This window comes from Corvus cornix, chromosome 7, assembly GCF_000738735.6.
Source record: "Corvus cornix cornix isolate S_Up_H32 chromosome 7, ASM73873v5, whole genome shotgun sequence".
Lineage (NCBI taxonomy): Eukaryota > Metazoa > Chordata > Aves > Passeriformes > Corvidae > Corvus > Corvus cornix.
The window spans coordinates 9,524,150-9,531,269 of NC_046337.1; positions in this window are offsets into that span (position 1 = coordinate 9,524,150).

The window sequence follows — 7,120 nt, forward strand, 5'->3', positions numbered from 1 at the left end:
ATCTTGTTCCAACCCCTCTGCCATAAGCTGGGGACACCTTCCGCTAGACCAGGTTGCTTGAAGCCCCATCCAAGCTGGCTTTGAACACTTGCAAGGATTGGGTAACTTCTCTGGGCAATCTGTTTCAGTGCCTCACCACTCTCATAATGAAGAATTTCTTCCTTATAACTAATCTAAATCTACCTTCTTCGCTTTAAAATCATTTTCCCTTGTCCTATCCCTACATGCCCTTGTAAAAAGTCCCTCTCCAGCTTTCCTATAGGCCTCTTTAATTACTGTAAAGTGCTCTAAGGTCTCCCTGGAGCCTACTCTTCTCCAGGCTGAACAGCCCCAACTTTCTCAGACTGTGTTCATAGGAGAGGTGCTCCAGCCTCTGATCATCTTTGTGGCCTCCTCTGGACTTGTTTCTTCTTACGGGAATGCTGAACACAGCACTGCAGGTGGGAACTCAGGAGAGCAGAGCAGGGGGAGAGAATCCCCTCCCCACACTGGTTCTGGTGCAGCCCAGGACACAATTGGCTCTCTGGGCTGAGAGAGCACATTGCTGGGTCGTGCTGAGCTTCTCGTCAACCAACACCCCAAGTCCTTCTCCTCGGGGCTACTTTCTATTCTCCAACAGCCCACATTTGTGCTTGGGATTGCCCTGACTCATGCAGGAAATATAATGAAATATAATGAAGTATATTTACCGCTTATCTTTACTGCACTGTTAATCTGAGTCACCCAAACCTTGTTTAGATACAAGGTCCAGATGCAGTTTCTCCTCTTGAATGTGGCTGTGCTTTTAATTCAAGATGGCTGCTTGTATGAGGATAACGAATAGCACAATTCCTTAGTCACTAACCCACCATATCTGCAGTGTGTACATAAGCTGATATTCCCTTCTTCCCCACCATGCTTTAAAAGGCACAGTGCCTACAAGTAAGTTCATTAGGTAGCTCGGCTTGCTGAAGCACTGAGGATCACAGGGTGCATCCCTGAAGTGCCTAACCCCACGTAAGGGCAGCAGTTCGGATGCTCATGTGTTGTGTGGCTGCTCACTGGAGGCAAACCTGGGGTGATGATGAGGACCTCCCCATCAGGGAGCAGGTACTTGCATCCTACAGATGGTGTGAGTTCCCAGATCCTCTCACAGCTCTTTAAAGGCTGTGGTGTTCCCAGAGGTCAGTAACAGGTACTCAGAGGAAAGGGAGATAGCAACAGGCAATTATTGCTGTGTTGGCTTAGAGGTTTCTGGTTCCTGCTCAGAGTTGCTTCTGATACTGCCTGGGGCAGTATTCTTTGCACTTACATGAACTTTTGGTGACAATGCATGCAGCTTCATGCCTGCCTGATCCATAATCAGCCTTGCAGCTGGTAGTACATAGCTGATCTCACCCACAGGGGAAAAGAAATGGATGCTTATGGGAAGTACAGCTGCCTGAGGAAAAGGAAAGCTCTACTTACAGTATCCAAAATATTATAACAGGTAAAGCACAAGAATTAGCTGTTCCCTGCCACAGTGATCAGAGTTTGCAGTCCACAAATGAGGTTCTTCTCCGTTTTGTTAGCAGCTGATCTCTTAATTGCACAGGATTCATTGGCTGATGAGAACTAAGGAATTTTCTGTGCTGTGGGATCCTTCAGACAGGAGATTGGCAGAGTTGTTTCTGTGTGGGTGAGTTGCCTCTGTTTTTGAGAGTGCCCAGGACAGAAAGGTCTGCCTTTGCCATGGTATGGAGCAGAGTTGTGTCTTTGTTACAAAAAAAAAAAAAAAAAAAAAAGAGGAAGTTGCAATTCATGCTAAATCTAAATCCAAAGCCTATAGACAAGCACTGGACTTTGTCCCTTTTTAATAAAGCACCTTGTGATAAAGGAGGTGTCCCAGCAATTACGGCAATCCTGTGATATAAGCATGTGCCAGCATTTCCTCAGATAGGGAAGCATTTAGGCCCATGCTTACAGGCAAAGATGTTTAATTGCTTGGTTAGTTCAAAGACTAGGAGATGAACCTCTACGTGTCAAGTACAAAGCACAAAGTGTGACATACCAACTCAAAACTGCAGATCAGTCCTTCGGTACAAAGAGTACATGAACAAAACTTTTGGTCTATATCTCCCAGCACATTGCAAATTGGAAGGGATTTGAGTGTAATTGAGATAGGACTATTTCTAATTGAGAACACAAAAAAGTTTGCAAGTAATTAATTTTAATATCTTAATGGTCTTCAAATTCTTCTTAAAGTATATCTGGGGAGAAAGAGTCTCAATAAATCCAGCAAGGTTTTTTGAGTGAGGACTGCAAAACTTGGACTTTTCTGAAACAGAGAGTGTTATTGCACTGAAATTTTCTCTCTGCCATAGGAGGTAAACGCTGGGGCATTTCTTTTGAGGGTTTATCCATTGCAGCCTAACCTCCTATTGAGCTTGGGTGAGAAAGGAGTCACAGAGCCAATGCACAGTCCACAGCAGGAGGAGGAAGAGGGTCTCTCCTGACCTGCCACACCTTCTCTGGGCATCCTAGGAGGCCCTGCCCAGCAGGCAAGAGAAGGTTTAGGCAGGAGGAGTCAGCAGCCAGATGAGTGCAGGTGCTTTCCCCTACAGTGATCCAGGAAGCTTTTGTGAAAGTGACAGAGGCAGCCTGCAGGAATTCAGCCCCTGGCTCTCCACCAGCCCAGCTGCAACATGTGTTGCAGTGCTTCTGTCTTCAGCCAGGCACCACCCGCTCCCAGCTCTGCCAGGACAGAAGGGGTGGGTGCAGTGCACTGTGTTGTGTCACAGTTTATGGTTATTTTACTGCAGGTGTTCACTGCCTCACCCCAGCAGTATGGACTCGCCCAGCCACAGCAGGGATATGGCCTGTCTCAGTGCAGGTTGTCTCTGTGTACAGCTGCCACCAGGATCCTCTCTGTGTGTGCTGTAAACAAAGCACCCTCTGGCAGTGCAGTGGGGCTTGTTACTCCTCTTGGGTATAAAAAAGGTCTCTGTGTCCTCAAGCCCACTTTCAAAATCAGATGCTTCTCTGTTCACTACCTAACTCCCTGTAGGATGTCTAAATACATGCAGCTTATTTCTCATCTCTCTTTTAGATTACTTCTAGCTACCCCAAATTAAAAATTTTGAGCACACTGGATGTTTTTCACAAGGGGAATCACTCTCCACTATCCAAGAGAATAAGAGGGAAGTGGCATGTTTTTGGTATGGAAGATGCAAGTGGTTCAGCCAGATGTGGGGAAAGGAAGAAAAACTACACCAACACCGCTCATAAATCTGCTATTGCTCCTGGCTTCTGTGGAAAGTGAGGGGAGCAGTCAGCAAGGGCCCATGGGCAGTTGTGTGGGTGTATTTTTAATTAAAGTTGGGAAAAAGATGCTAATTCTGTTGCTTGACAGGAAAAGCTGTGAGAGGCATGTGTTTGCTGCTATGGTGCTCTGCCAGTTACACTGACAAAACCCCTTACCCACAAAAATACCCCTGACAGTCAGCATAGGAGAGGCAGTTCCAGTGAACTGATCAGCAAAATGCAGATTTGAGGGATTTTTCAAAAGGCATCTTGAACATACTGTCTTCCTTTGTTCTGCCGCTTGCCCTGGCCAGTCCTTCCAGCTGCACTGGGAAAATCAGGGTAGTTTTTTCATACTGTTGAAACCTCACAGCACTGAATTGGGCTACAGGTGGAAAAAGAGGGCCAGGTTGATGCCCTTGTGCCCCACATTGAAAGCGTTAGGTTTTATAGCAGCAATCAATCTCATTGCTCTTGTGGCATTTCCCAGAAGACCCACTGGCACAGTCATGTACGGAGTTACTGCTCGTGAACAGCCTTATCAAAGTTATCTGCCTCTCCACTGAAGGGTAGTAAAAGGCTTTAAAAATAACAATAAATTGCAGTTAGAGAGAGGTATTTGTCACTGTGAAATTGTTTGTGCCGATACTTGTACAGGTTGTTTGCTGGGACCTGAGTGAGCACAGAGCGGGTTTGGACACTGCTGCAGATAGACCAAGTGCTTTCCCAAGACTTGTCTCTGATGCTGGTCAATGGCCATATCCATTCCAAATCCAGCTGGACTTTTCATTCCCTCATAGTAATCTTTAGCTTTCTTCCTTAAATTAACAAGAACGGATGCATTTTAGTTAAATGCTCTTCCTATACTGACTAATGTTTTTTCCTCTTTACACACAAAGGATGTAATCCAGCATCCATTACAGTGACTGGGGTAACTCTCCCATGGACTGTAACGAAGTTTTCTTTTCAGGCTTGAATTACTCCACCACCAGGGTCATCTGCATGTAGCACATACTTTCCCATGGCTCTGTGTGCCTATTTCTGTGATACTGTTCCTGCCTTTCTGTGTTGTGTCTATTTTTTTTTTTTTTTTAAAGCATACTTGTTACTGTAGCAGGACCTGTATTATGTGAGAATGAACAAAACAGCTTCAAGGTCTGAAACAGCTTCCTGGGAAGAGAATGAATGTGAATTTTGTGTAGTTCTTTTACTGGTCAGCCAGCCTGTTTCCTATCATGTAATATCTAGGGATGTGGAGATGCTTCCTGCAGTCACACGTATCAGCTGCTCTGCAGATCACTCCTACTTGTCCCTTTAGAAATGAAACAAGATATCCTAGTTTCAGAAGGGGTACGTCCTATGTGCTTGTAAGAGTTTGGGACCTTTTCAATGTGAATTTAGTTCTTCATTCCCTTGAACTGTGGAAATTGAAAAGCAGGAGAGAAATCCATGAAGGGGTAAGAAATACCAAAATTAAAAAAAAAAAAAGAAGAATATGCTTACTTATTTTGTAGAAGTGTGACTTCAGTACTGTGAGGTCATGTGTGGGATGACATCTCTTCTGTGTCTAGTCTGTGTTGCATAATATCCTTGTTGAGGGAACACCTAGAGAGGGAACACCTAGAGAGGGTACCTGATGTTCCTCCAAAGTGGTATTTAAATGCTAAATCACTCAGTCTCTGTTTCAGTGAAATGCTAGAAGGGACGGGAGTCTTACTTGGGTTAATGACTGCAACAGGCAGCCCCCAGGTCTGCAAAATCCTGTATGGAAAAGTCCTGTGGAATACAGTCAACACTGATCACTTCTCTTGAATACGGCTACAGAATTCACTGGACATAAAACGTCTCCAATAAAATCTGCTAGGATGGGTTTACTTTAAAGAAAAAATACAAAAAAGCATCAACAGAATAAATAGTTACTACCTTCCTTTTTAAAAAGAAATTTTGTTAAGCTTAGTTATTTGCTTTAAACCCTATTAAATTTTACAGGACTTTCTCCTAGCAGAAGGTCAAACTTGGTGTGTAAAATCATAATGATTTATTTGAGCAGCTTTCACAATTGCAGTAGTAAAGCTCACCTTTTGTGACCTCTCTTTCAAAAGGTAAATTTTCAGCATTTGTTTGTGCTTCTTTACAACCTGAATGTAGACCTGCTTTATGTTCTTGACATTGCTTCATTTGCTTCCCTCTATCTCTGAATGTTTGCTTCCAAGTCTCTGAGGTTCTGAGGATGTTTTCCAAACCAGTATTATTTAAAGTTGTATCATATTTTCAGCCTCCACTAATTATACAGTACTGTAGTAGCAAAATATAATTTTTAAGGATTGGATTATTTTTATACCTGCATCCAACATTATTAAATCTGGCGTTCTAGTCAGTATTATAAAAAGATCAATAAAACAATGAATATTACTATGGCCCTGCTTTTTTGTCTTTAGTTTTGCCTGTAAAGAGAAACATATGCAATTTCTAGGTGGTTTTAATTCTTATTATAAAGCTAATCCAGAAAATAAGAAAGTGCATAGTTCTTTTGTTCTTCTGATGGTGCTTCCTGATGGAATAACTAACTTGAAAAAGAAAGAGGAAATGGGTATGTTCTGTTAGTTGTGCCAAACGAAATTCTGCTCAGCTGAAACACAAATTGTGTTATGATACATTTATCTTGGTGGCACCAAGGAACTCATAATTTTAATTTTTCCTCAGTTTAATTTTTGCTGGAACTGTTGAAGTTGTGTGTTTATGTGAGTGAATGCATGTTGGAGGGGAGGAAAACCTCAGGAGAGGTGGGTGCAGCAGGGCTGTTTGCAAGGGCAAAGGACTGGACCTGACCACAGTGAGATCAGTCCTGTCCCAGTAAAAGCCACAAGAGACAGTGAGGAATACACAGCTGAGTGTTCCTCAAAGGAAGAAGGAGGTCACCTTGAACCCAGATGAACACCAAGTTCAACTCAGGCTGCTGAGAAAAGGCATGATGTGGAAGAGCATCTGGAGCAATGGCAGGTAGGTTCATTTGGGGCAATTTTTTCCTATATTGCTCCAGAGCAGTACAACTGTGACAGCAGTCAGATGGGACTAAGGTGGGATTCTGGTCTATCAAAAGTTAGGTGGCCAGTTTGAACACACCATGTGGCTCCCCCAGTAGCCATGAAAAGAGACAAGCATTCATAGAGGGCAGCTCACCCCATGGTAAGAGATCACTCACCATGACTACTTCAGGTTATTCTTTCTGTGTGATGTTGGTATCTTTTAGGAAACTGGCAGTGTAAAAGGATAGGTCACAACATTTCCATGGGACTAAGTAAAAGGTCTTTGGACTTACGGACAAGCACATGATTTAACAGTCCTGCCCACTTCAGATTTGTATACCAGTGCCTCTGAGACCACTGAATGCATCCATAGTGTGTGCCCTCAACCATCTTGGGAACCACCTGAAAAGAAGTTAAAGAGCATCTGCTTCCCCTGATTATATGTGAATCTATATCTATCTAAATATTTGATTTCGGCTTTCTGAAATTGTTTTTTTTTTACTTTTAGCTAATTAAAACAAATATTTCTACTTATATATGTCATAAATAGTGGATGAACCAAATTTACATGGAATAGCAACACGTATAGGAATCTAGTAAGGAGCAGGACTGCAGAATGAGCAGGAAAAAAGTATTGAGCTGATGCACAGAAAGAGCTGCAAAAGACACTTTTTCCTACTTTAATGTATGTCTTCTGACAGCATGACTGCCTCTTGATTACATGCAACTTACATAATGAGGCTACACTGGACTATGCACTTTCTAATAGATAAATAAAGCCCTTTACCTTTGATACTTTTTTCCTGCCATAAACAAGTATCGCCAACAGAGCA